Genomic DNA, 12,956 nt, shown 5'->3' with positions numbered 1-12,956 from the left:
TTTACCTCCTGTCTCTTTGCTGAAAAAGTTTGCTGACTGCCGATCTAATGGAATAGTGGTATTCAACCGAGCAAATGGGGCCATGGTGATTAAAATCACCTGCAAGTCTCCATAAACCTACAGCTGTGGAGACCCAGTGGAGAGCTACTGAATAAGAATCACCAAAGATGGAATTTAGGCATGTGTATTACAACAAAAACAAGCCAAATTATGAGGTGAGTTTGAGATGCAGCCAGGATTGAAAACTCCTCTTCTAGATACACTATACTGTATTATGTCAGGTTTTCTTCACATCAATTCTAAAAGATAAATAATATTTATTCCCAAGTTACTGATGGGAAGACTGAGGTCCAGAGATGTTAGGAGCCTTGCTCAGTCACATAGGATTTGAGGCTTGTATTTGAACCCAGGCCTGAAAAAAATCACAAAACCAATGTTTTTTAACCCTCTCTTCTAAACTACTCTGTGTTTTCTTTTGCTTGAGGGTATCTTCCCTGGACCTCCCCCATTGCCTTTCTTTCTATACTCTTTCACACTCCTTTGACGTCACTACTTTTCATGTGCCTGGTTCCCAGTTTTTTAAAGTTTTCTACTCTGTGTGTAAATTTTCTCCTGGCTCTAATTTTGTCTGTGATTTTAATTGTTTGGTGTCCAGCTCATTTCCATTTGCCTGCTATATCCCGTAGGTCCACCTTGACCTTGTCCCTTTGACAAGGTAAAACCCATTGTTGTCTAGCCTCTGAAAGCATATGAGCTGCCTTTCACAGGGCACTGGATTTCTACATCATGGGTCGTGCCCTCAGCTGATCTCTTAAACAGCATATTCTTGACATATTCTAATGTGTCTGTTCATTCTAATGAACAGAACAGAGCTCTGTTTCTGTTCAAAGGGAAGGTTATTTACAATTTGGACCCCGATCAGAAGTAGGACCAATCCTGCTGCAGAGGTATAAAGCACCACTCACAAGATCATGGGAGAATGATGCCTGTAGAGAAAGGACACAGGTCAGAGAGCAGCAGGGCACAACAGCCCTCATTAGTAGAGCAACACTTTACAGAGCCTGCTGCTAGGAAGCAAAGACCCCCTGTACTCAAGACTCGTGGCAGAGATTTCTAGAGCTCTCTAGTATTTGAACTCTCCTTTTCTTGGGCACATGGCTAGACTCCATTTCTCAGACTTCTTTGAGTGAAGTGTGGCCATAACATTGAGTTCTGTAAGGAGTGAGAGCAAAAGCAATGTGTTCAGCTTCCAGTCCTGACCTTTAAAAATCCCCGTGCCTGGTCCCCATGCTTTGCTCATCTGCCAAAAGGAGAAAAATCTGAGGGTCTAGAAGAGGGTAGAGACACAGCATGGTAGGAGCTTTGGTCTCAAAATATCTGCATGGAGTACACCCCAAACACACACACACACACACACACACACACACACATACACACACGCGCACACACATGCATGCACACACACACGCACACACACTGACTACCTGCAGTGGAATATGATGTGAGCAGGAAGTTTAATTGTGTTAAGCCATTGAGATTTGGGGATTTATCTGTAATAGCATCCAGTGTTATTTACCTTAAATAATATAGTACTTAAAGTCAGTTCTGAGTAATCACATTAATTGAGGTGAAAATAGTATGAAAACAGGCATCAGAGCCTGAAACAAGGAAGTAACCAAGTGCAGGTGACTCAGACAGTGAGACAGTGCATTTCATGTACTAACCCATTTAATTGTCAAAGCACCCGTTTCGTGGATGAGGAAACTGAGGCATAGGGAAGTTAAGAAACTTGTTTCCAGTTACACAGTTTCAAGTGGCAGAGCTGAGATTCAAACCCTGGTCACTTTTCTCTAAAGTCTTTACTCTTGACTACTACAAATACAACATGCTATTTATACTTTTATAATCCGAGGATCATCTTGAGTTAAAGATTCCATACACAACTATTAAGAGCCTTTTGCCTATGGTGAGAAAGATATTGTGCTCAGCAATTATAGGTCTGATTTTTTTTGAATACCTTGTAACAATGCTATTATCCCCACCCCGTATAGAGGAGAACACTGAAGTTTGACGGTTTAAGTTTCCAGAGCTGGTCTGAACCGATATTCTTACCTAGATCTTCAGATTCCAGAGCCTGTGCTCTCATAAGCATGCTCTGCTGTCTTAAAGCTGTAGAAACACCCCTTCTGAGCGCTGTCTTCCTTCTGGCTGGGTGTCTATAGGATTGCTTTGTGAGTAGAATGACATAATGTATGGGAAAGTGCTCTGTAAACCAGGAAACACTGCGCAAACATAAGGTCTGTTATTACTTAAGACAGAGAACAAACCATGACAAGCCAATTGCATGTATTTCCTTGTTGTTCAGAGAGGGAGCTCGCAGGAAAAGGCTGGCCTGGGGAATTCACTACCATCTGACTGTACGTTCTGCAGTTCATTCAGAGAACTGTGATTCGGCAGTTCCTTTCCTGAATTCTGCTTCCCATTAATTGGGTGATATTCACTTAGAGGCAGTGCAGTAGGATCACCTCTGCCTCATGCACCTGTGCCTCATTTTCTCACTTAATGCCTTCTTAGTTCCGTTATTTATTTTCTTTAGTATTACAGCAGGATGAGTCACCGTCCCTGCCGTTCCCAGCAGCACCCTCAAAGCCCCACAAAACAATAAGGTGATTTATGAGGCCATTTTCACCCAAATGCTGCAGAGCATTTGGAAGCTCATTTTCATGGCATTGGTCTCCAGATCAGGAACCCATTTCAGCTATCTGATCAGGGAAGGGGCTCTAGATCCTTTGACTGAGCCCCTGTACTGGAACCCTTCTGAAGCAGGGAGACACGGATGGCTGGATGGCTGGACGGGGCACAGCAGGTGGAGACGAGGGTCTGGGTACAAGCAGATGAAGTTTCCAAAAAAAGAGGTCACAAGCACAAACCTCAGGTTGTAAACTAATTCTTAGAGTGGGAACGCCATACATCTAAACCCGCGGTTCTCCACCAGAGAGCACTTTTGTCCCTTAAGCATCACTTGGCAAAGTCTGGAACCATTTTTACCTGTCACAGTGGGGCATGGGGAGGGGGCTTGAGGTGGTGCTACTTGCGTTTAGTAGGTAGAGGCCAGGGATGCTTTTAAGCATTCTGCAGTGCCCCTGGGCGTCCACCCCCAACCCCCAGCAAAGAATTAGCTGGGTCAATAGCAAGCATGCTGAGGTTAAGAAACCCTCTAAAACCAAGAGAAGGAGCCCAGTCCCATTCAGAATGAGAGTTTGAACTTTAGGATCATGATGGAGGGATGGAGGGGTGGGTGTGATTGAGGTCTCTAAACCCTTGGCAACACCCATGTTTTCTTTTACCCAATGGTACCCATTTTGAAAGTTCAATTCTGTCACTTTCTTTAAAAAATATTTTTCCAGTTTTACTGAGGTAGAATTGACATAGGACATTGTACAGATTTGAAGTGTACAACATAATAACCTTATATACATATAAATGAAGTTATTATGTTGTATACCTTAAACTTACATATTACATGTATATGTATATTTACCATAAGTTTAGTTAACATGCAACACCTCGCATAATTACAGATTATTTTCCTTGTGATGAGAACTTTTAAGATCTACTCTCTTAGCAACTTCAACTGTATAATACAGTATTGTTAACTATAGTCATCATGCTGTACATTACATTCCCAGAAAGTACTTGCTGTATAACTGGAAGTCTGTACTTTTCTGCCCATCTTCACCAATTTTCCCGGCCCACCCCTAACCTCCCACATCTGACTTCCACCAGTCTGTTCTCTGTTCCTAGAGTTTGTTCTTTTTGGATTTCATATATAAGTTAGATCATATAGTATTTGTCTTTCTCTGTGTGGCTTGTTTTACTTAGCATAATGCCCTTAAGGTCCATCCATGTTGTTGCAAATAGCAGGATTTCCTTCCTTTTTATGGCTGACTAGTATTCATATATATATATATTTTGTTGTTGTTGTTATCTGTTCATCCATTGATGGACACTTAGGTTGTTTCCATGTCTTGGCTATTTTAAATACAGGCATACCTCAGAGATATTGCAGGTTCAGTTCCAGAGCACTGCAGCAAAATGAAGATTGCAGTAATGCTAGTCATGAATTTTTTGTTTACATTATGCTCTAATCTATTAAGTATTCAATAGCATTATGTCTAAAAAATGTATATACCTTAATTAAAAATGCTTTATTGCTAAAAAAAAATTCTAACCATCCTCTGAGCCTTCAGTGAATTATAATCTTTTTGCTGGTGGAGGGTTTCAAATATTACGAGCACTACCAAAGTGTGACACAGAAATACAAAGTGAGAAAATGTTGGAAAAATGATGCCAATAGACTCGCTTGAAGCAGAGTTGCCACAAACCTTCAATTTGTAAAAAGTGCAAGTATCTGTAAAGTGCAATAAAACCAGGTACACCTGCAATGCTGCAATGAGCATGGGGTGCAGATACCTCTCCGGGATATGTCTCTTTCTTAAAGAGGAAGTTTGTGAACTGAGGAAAGGGCAATGACTTTGATGCTGAACGGACCTAAATTCAAATGCAAGGGTGACCACTTGTTAGCTCTGAGACCTTAGAAAATGTTCTGTGTTAAAATTTCAACACGTACACAATGGAAATAGTAATAATTAGCTTGGAGAGCAGTGCTAACATTTAATAAATTGCTGAAGCTTCAGATTTTCTTCTCTGCTAGAATTGAAGTTCTTTGCTGTCAGAGCTGTACTCTAATATCTGGGGCAGTGGCAGAGGAACATTTTTGAGTGTCGACATGTGTCGATGACTTTATACCCATTATTTCACCTGATCAGTAGGGCTTGAATTAGAATGGCTGCAGTGGTAAGAGGAGGGACACTGCATCACCCCCTCTGGAACAGAATCAATTGAGGTTTTCCCAGCAGGGTTCCTAATCATGCCTGTGCAATGAGGCTTAGTGTGTGTGTGTGTGTGTGTGTGCAAAACAGATCTGACCCCTTAGCAAGATTATTCACAATTTCTCCCTTTGTATCTGTGACACCATCCTCCCCTTGCCATCCTTTCCTACTTCTTTGCCTGCTTTCTGGTCACCTCCTTGAAGAATTCATCTTTTTAAAAAAAAATTATATTGGATTATAGTTGATGAACAATGTTTTTTTAGTTTCAGGTGTACAGCAAAGTGATTCAATTATACATACATATGTATCTATTCTTTTTCAAATTATTTTCCCATTTAGGTTATTACAGAGTATTGAGTAGAGTTCCCTGTGCTATACAGTAGGTCCTATTAGTGGGTTATCTATTTTAAATATAGCAGTGTGTACATGTCAATCCCAAACTCCCAATCTATCCCTCCCGCCTTGAAGAACTCATCTTAAATGACTCAGTCCTCAATCTTCTGTACCTCTGGTTCTTTCTTACTCATTCCTAATTAACACTCTTTCCATAAATGATTTCATATCCATCCAAGATTTCAACTGCCACTTAGCGGAACAAAAACTCAAGAATTGTATTTCTAGCTCAAATACGTATTTTAAGTCTTATTGAACATCAGCTTTATAAAGAGAGGCAGTCTTGCATAGTGGTTAACAAGTATATACTCGAAGACATATCCAGAACTGTAGTAACATTTTGACTTTGGCACTTGCCATGTTAAATGGAACAAGTTAATCTCCATGAGCCTTCATTTTTAAAATAAGAAGATTAATACCTACATCACAGGACTTTTGTGATGATTAATATATGAAGGGTCTAGTAAAGTTTCTGATATTTAGTTAGAACACAAAATTCTTTACTCAACATGGGTATCTTAAAGGTAATTCTGTCCAAATGTAAATTGCTTTTTCTGTACTCTCATTCCCCCAGGGAGAAATCCTCCTCTCTTAACTTTTTTACCTCCAAGACCTATAAATTCTACCACCAACTCTGTTTTGATTCTAGCCTTTCCTCTGAATTCTCATTGCTGTTGCCTTAGTTCAGGCCTTTATCATTTTTTTTTACCTGATAACATTCAAACTTTTTATTCCACAAGATTCTTAGTCTGGCTCTAGCTTTTGCCTTTAGCCCTGTCACTCTTCCACCTAGTGAACTCCAGCCTCAATAATGCACTCACCTTACATATGATCCCTTTTAGGAGACCTTCTCCATTGTCTCCAAAGAGAGCTAAGTGCCTCTTCCTCTGTGTTACCATACCACCGTGCTCTCGTCTGTTTTAGTACTGTAGTTATTGTTGTCATTATTTTCTGTGTTATAATTATTCGCTATGTGTCTGGCTAGATGTACTGAGTTTATACCAAGAATTTAATAAACATTTGTTTGCCAAATGAATGACCAATGAATGAATTAGTCTTCCAGTGTGAAAGTCAGCACCTATTGTTATCATAGCCCTTGGTATATAACTTTAGTCTAGTATATTGTATCGCCCATCTTTTTCCACTATACAGGGCAAGCTAAGGTGTGGTATCATGATTTATTGATGTATGTATTTTGGAGGGAAAAAGTAGAGGAATAAATCATACATACATACAAACATACGTACATACTGATTCCCAGTATACATGTAGCAAGAGCTGGACCTTGTTATTGGATTAAGTGAAATTACCTTTTGTTTATGTAGCCAGCATACTCCAAGGAGAACTCACTGGCCAAATAAGTCTTCATAATTCAGTACCAGAGAGGTGCCTTCCTGATTTTATGAAATAAACTTTATAAAAGGGACTTCTATACATGGAAAAAGGCAAATGCCTCCAGAGACCAGACTTTCGGAGCTCTGGTTTCCTTGACCACAAAGGCTTGTCCAGCAAAGCGTGGTGTGGAAGGGTCCAGCTTTGGCAGCTAGAGCATTCTGGGTTCAAATCCTGAGACTTACTAACTTTGTGAACACAAGCAAGTCATTTAGTAGCTTCCAGTGGCCTCATCTATAGGCTAAGAATATTATACTCACCACATAAGATTTTGTGGGAATCAGTTTCAGGGTTTCTTGACATTGATAGTATCAGGAGTTTAGGCTGGATAATTCTTTGTTGTGCAGGGTCACCCCATGCCTTGCAAGATGTCCAGCAACATTGCTGGCCTCTATCCATTAGACGCTAACAGGTGTGACAGCTAACAATGTCTCCAGACATTGCCAGATTTCCTCAGGAAAAGGCTGGGGGTGCGTGAGAAATTACACCTGATTGAAAACCAATTTATATATTATAATGTGTGTGGTATGACAAGAATAGAGTAGATGTTTCATGAATCTCCTTTTCCTTCCCTTCCTTAATGGGGCTAATGAAATTCCATATCAAGTACTCACATTACCTCAAAAAAATTTTTATGTCTACTAATGGCCACATCTCAGTGAATGTTTGATCTGAGATGTATGGTGCTTTTTTTCCAGCCCTTCCTGGCTCTTCACAACTGCTTTACTCGAGAAAACCTTAATTATCAGTGCAAAGTGATAATAGTCTGAATTTTCCAATGAAGAAGCTTGGGATCTAATAAGTATTGTCTGTGAAGAAAGAAAAATAAAAATCCTTCTCTTAGTAGGAGAGAAAAGAGAAAGAAAAGCAAAAGAAACTACAATCCTGAGATAAATTGGAGGCTCTAGGTGTCATGGCAATGTGAGCTGAGGGATGATCGATTCTCCTAGATTCTGAGTGGCACATTCTGTGCACGGAGCGCTGGCTGACGTCAATCGGATTAAGTGGCCTCAGTGGGAGCACTGCATGCAAGATGAGTGAAACGCAGGCCCCAGGATTTGTCATTGCCTCAAACACAGCTTCCTACTTCCTAGTGAGAGGGAGGAGAGTCTGCGAATGAGGAACGAGAAGAGGAATGTTCCTGCTTAAGGAAAAGCTCTCCTGGTTTGTACGATTGCTGCAATACAAGTGAAGTCTGAAAACACTTACCTTTTTGTACATGCATTTGTTGAGTAATATCTCTAGCCAAGTGGCATTCTTTCCTTTTGGATAGGGCTATATAAATTCTCCTAGCTCCATTTTGAGAAATGGTGACAGACTTTCAAGACATTTTTACCTTAAGGCGTGAATTTAGAGAGAGCAGAGGCTCAGAGTTCACGAATAGATTTTGCCGATCCTCCGAAATTAATAATTTAAATGAAGTAATGTATTCAAAGGGCTTAGAATAGTGTCTGACATTATAATTCTGTATAATTGTTAACTAGTTTCATTATAATTGCTGCTGTTGCTGCTACTGCTACTTTCACTTTTTGCCAAATACTATCCTTCAAGGGTCATCTAAGGAAAGATTTCCCTAAATCTCCAGGATAGACTAAGCTCCTGTCTTCTGTGATTCCACAGATATAAGGTATCCATTCATAACGTACTCCATTCTATTAACATTGTCTGCTTACTGTTTTTCTTTTGCTGAAATGAACTCTGGTTGCATGGTCTTATTTCATTTATTTTTTTGAATCTTTAGCATTAGCAAATTGCTTGGTTCATGCATGTTTGTGTAATTCGGTTACTGAAAATACCCTCTCAGTGAACAATCGTCATGATTTTTCTAGAATATTTCTATCATGGAGAAAGCATTTCTGAATAACCAATCAAAGTGAGAAGAGCATTAGAAACTGTGTTTCCCCAAAGCATCGTGGGCTTACTCTTAAGCAATGTGATTCATTTGAGTCCAGTGGAGACTCTTGTTCTCAGGACAGATGACCAGAGATCCATGTATGGCCATGTGCAGTGAAGAATTACCCTTACTCAAAGAGAAGTTTAGCCTTTATCCTTGGCTACTAAGAGGTAATCTTTAGGCCCCTGGAACTTCTCTCTGACAGGAGAGTCTCTATTTGCCTGGGGACTTTGGCCACTAGATAGTGTAATGATGTGATTTATGATGAGAGCTTTGAGACATACTTTATCAGAAGAACTGGTGAGTATTACCCTGACAGTGTCCAAGAGGGGCTGGGTACCAGCAGTCAGCCACATGGATGGTATATAATTAAACTCCAATAGAAACTCTGGACATCAGAGGCTCAGGACAGCTTCCCTGGTTGGCAATTCTATGTGTGTGTATATTGTCACACTTTGTGGTCAGTAGAAAGTAACACTGTCTATGATTCCACAGGAAAAGGACAACCAGAAGCTCAGCATTTGGACCCCTCCAGGTCTACCCTATGAATCTCTTTGGCTAATTTTAACCTGTGTCATTTTCCTGTAATGAATCATGGGTGTAATAGCTTTCAGTGAGCTTGGAGAGTTCTTCTCGTGAATTATCAAACCTGAGGATGGTTTTGGGAACCCCTCAAACTTGGTGTCAGAAGTGAAGGTGATCTAGCGGAGAATGTTCCCTCTAATTGTACCGTTGGCGAATACTATTGCATGTGGACCTGAGCGACCCCATTTTTGGTCAGTTGATGATATTCTCCTAAAGATCATTTCCCTGTGTCTAGGAACTTTGAGTCTACTGGAGACCTCAGCAGTAAATTTTCTATTCCCCGTTACTGAGCAGAATTGAGTGATGATGGGGGAAAGATAGAATGAACACATTATTAGGGTATTAAAGACAGACTTTATATGAGTCATTTGCTCTTTTTTACTTAAACAGCTATAACCTTCACACCATTTCTTTTTTTTTTTTTTTTGTGGTACGCGGGCCTCTCACTGTTGTGGCCTCTCCCGTTGAGGAGCACAGGCTCCGGACGCGCAGGCTCAGCGGCCATGGCTCACGGGCCCAACCACTCCACAGCATGTGGGATCCTCCCGGACCGGGGCACGAACCTGTGTCCCCTGAATCGGCAGGCGGACTCTCAACCACTGTGCCACCAGGGAAGCCCACACACCATTTCTTAATATACACAAGGGTTATCCGTGGCTTGTGCTGTCCAAAGATGGCCACTTTTGCAAATCACTTGGGACTATACATACCTTAAGTGCATCGCCAGAGAATAGACGTGATTTTCCAGAGCTGGATCCAGGATCTGATTAGGCAACTACACAGGATAGTTTGTCAACAGGAATAACTATTCCCATTTTTTTGAAGGCACAAGATTTTTTTGTTTTGTTTTGTTTTTTCCTATCACCCCTCCTGGATCTTCTTCCTTTCATCCGGGGGCCAGTAACCAGACATATCCTTATAATAGATTAATAAGTTTATAAAGTCACAAATCAGAGAAGAACCTCAATTCTCAAATGCAGGTGTACAAATATATGACTTTCTTATTTATAACTTAACATATCTTCTATTTCAGGCCCTCACAATGTAAAGCTTGGAGGAATTTTAAATTACTCCTTCCTGAGATGTACCATGATTTCCAGGGGCATATGTATAGTTCCAGGGTTTTGTAGAAGATGAGAGAGAATATATTTCTTAGATATATCTAGATATACAAATAATTGCTGAAATGTCCTTATCCATGGTCAGTTTAGTGGCGACTTTGTGGCTCTGCTTCTGTACCACTTTGGGCCTTGAGACTCCTTTGTTCTGCTTCAGCTGACCAATTTCCTCTCTCAGATAATTACTACTTTCCAGGAAGCTACTGAGAAGTCAATGCTCTTCTTCTCATTCTCTCCCTCCCCTATCTCTAGAGCTGGAAGAGAATTTCTTCCCCCTGTTTTTAGCCTAAGTTCTCTCTTTTTCACACCAGTTTTCTAACTGTCTTAAGGACTTCACCTTTTGGAACACAAAAATTATTTTTGAGTTCTACCCTGTTACATCTGTCCTCTGAGTCAGCAAACAAAGAGCTAATTCCTTAAAATGGAGAAAAGGAAAGAAGGAAATTCAGGTAGGGGAAAAGTTAAAAGAGATAATAGATTCTAAATCATCTCATTAAAACCTTGACTTCAATTCATAGTGTAAGATACACATTTAACATCATGACCAATTATCACTTGGGCGTACTACCACATGTATGTGGAAAAATACATTGGCATGGGACTTCCCCGGCGGTCCAGTGGTTAAGACTTCGCCTTCTGATGCAGGGGGTGTGAGTTCAATCCCCGGTCAGGGAGCTAAGATCCCACATGCCTCACGGCCAAAAAACCAAAACATAAAACAGAAGCAATATTGTAACAAATTCAATAAAGACTTAAAAAAAATACCTTGGCATGACCGATTACCACATTTCTATATATACATACACACATACAGTGTCATGTGCATATATACATACATATAAATACATGTATCTATTCATGTGTGTATGTATGTGTGAATATATGAAAGAAATACAAGTTTTTAAGAAAATGTTTACCTCTACTATATTGTATGTATTTCTTAAAAACTATTTTCCTCTATTCTATTGGTGATGGCCATCCACCAGACTGATTTTATGAGCACTGATGCATCGCAACTTAGTATTTGAAAAACACTAACTCAGTTATGTGGCAATTCTATTTGCACTGCTGAAATGGACTTTTGAGGGAAGTGGCTGAATTCTTTACAACTTTCAGGTCAGAGAGTCAGTGATCCATCAAACCGTGCAATTGGAAGGATTTTATTGCAGAGGATTATATTAAAGAAATTCCAACTCCTGTTAAGTCCTATGATTCTAAGCGCACAAGTTTGGAAAACTATAATTAACACCTTAATAATTGTTTTAAAATAAGTGATCCCAAGTCTATATCATTATTCTGGTACAGGTATTATTGTCCCTATTTTAATGACAAGAAAGGAAGGGAGGGAGGGAGGGAGGGAGGGAGGGAGGGAGGGAGGGAGGGAGGGAGGGAGGGAGGAAGGAAGGAAGGAAGGAAGGAAGGAAGGAAGGAAGGAAGGAAGGAAGGAAGGAAGGAAAGAAAAATTCTGGGAGATCTAACACCCTCAGTGTGACAAAGCTAGTAAATGCAGATGTGGATCCAAATCCATAACATCGAATTGCTAGCCTCATTCACACTATACAATATACCACTTTGCCTTTTCAAATACTTTTAAGCTCAAACATATAAAATGCTTATTATGAGCCAGGCAACTTTATAACACCATTGCGTGCAGTGACTCATTTAATCCTTGCTGCAACCCTATAAGGTAAGTATTATTATTTTCCACATTTTATAGAAAAGGAGACTAAGGAAAAATAGGTTAAGTCAGTTGTCCGATATACAGTTTATTAAATATGGAGGCAAAATTCAAGCTGAGATGTCTGGCTCAAGAGACTCTTCAGTGGAGATACTATAGGAAAGGCTGGTCCAAAATAATAAGAAATTGAGTGGCAACCTGTAACCATGAATATAAATTTTCTTATATCTTTAATTAATTATTTATATCAAACCTCATTAAAATATAAAATTATCATATTGTAATATTATATAAACATATTATTTAAATGGAAATTTATATAAATATTTAATATGTGATTTACATAATAATGTAATAGAATAATTTTAATGTCTTGTGGATGGAAATTTTAATAAAATCTATATGGTTAAAAAGGTAAATTTTAAGTGAGGTAAATAAAAAGATACTTTTTTTTAATCAGAAAAGAGGGAAAATAATGGTGGGAGAAATAATGTGTAGTTATTACATGAGCATGATAAAAGGCCTTGTCCTTGTCCACTTGAGACAGAGAAATGATTTAGTGCAGATGCTCCTAGAAGGCTATGCAAAGAGGTACAAACCACTTTTGATTATTCACAGGAGTAGTTTGGTAATATATACTTTGTAATCTAGCATGGAAAAATGTTCCAGTTCATAACAATATTTGATTAATGCTAAAGAGGATTTACAGTTGTCCCTTGGTATTTGTGGGGGCATTGGTTCCATGACCCCCATGGATACCAAAATCCGCAGATGCTCAAATCCCTTACAATAAAATGACTTAGCCTATAACCTATAACCAATGCACATCCTCATATTAAATCATCTCTAGATTACTTATAATACCTAATACAATGGAAGTGCTATGTAAAGAGTTGTAAATACAATGTACATGAAAGAAATAATTGCTTGTGAGAAGAAAATTCGAGTTTTGCTTTTTTGAACTTTCTGGAATTTTTGTTCCAATATTTTTGATCCCTGGTTGG

This window comes from Delphinapterus leucas, chromosome 7, assembly GCF_059928025.1.
Source record: "Delphinapterus leucas isolate spDelLeu-1000000601 "Yukka" chromosome 7, BTC_Dleu_Yukka2, whole genome shotgun sequence".
Taxonomy (NCBI): Eukaryota; Metazoa; Chordata; class Mammalia; order Artiodactyla; family Monodontidae; genus Delphinapterus; species Delphinapterus leucas.
Note: the sequence above shows the minus strand (reverse complement) of the source record.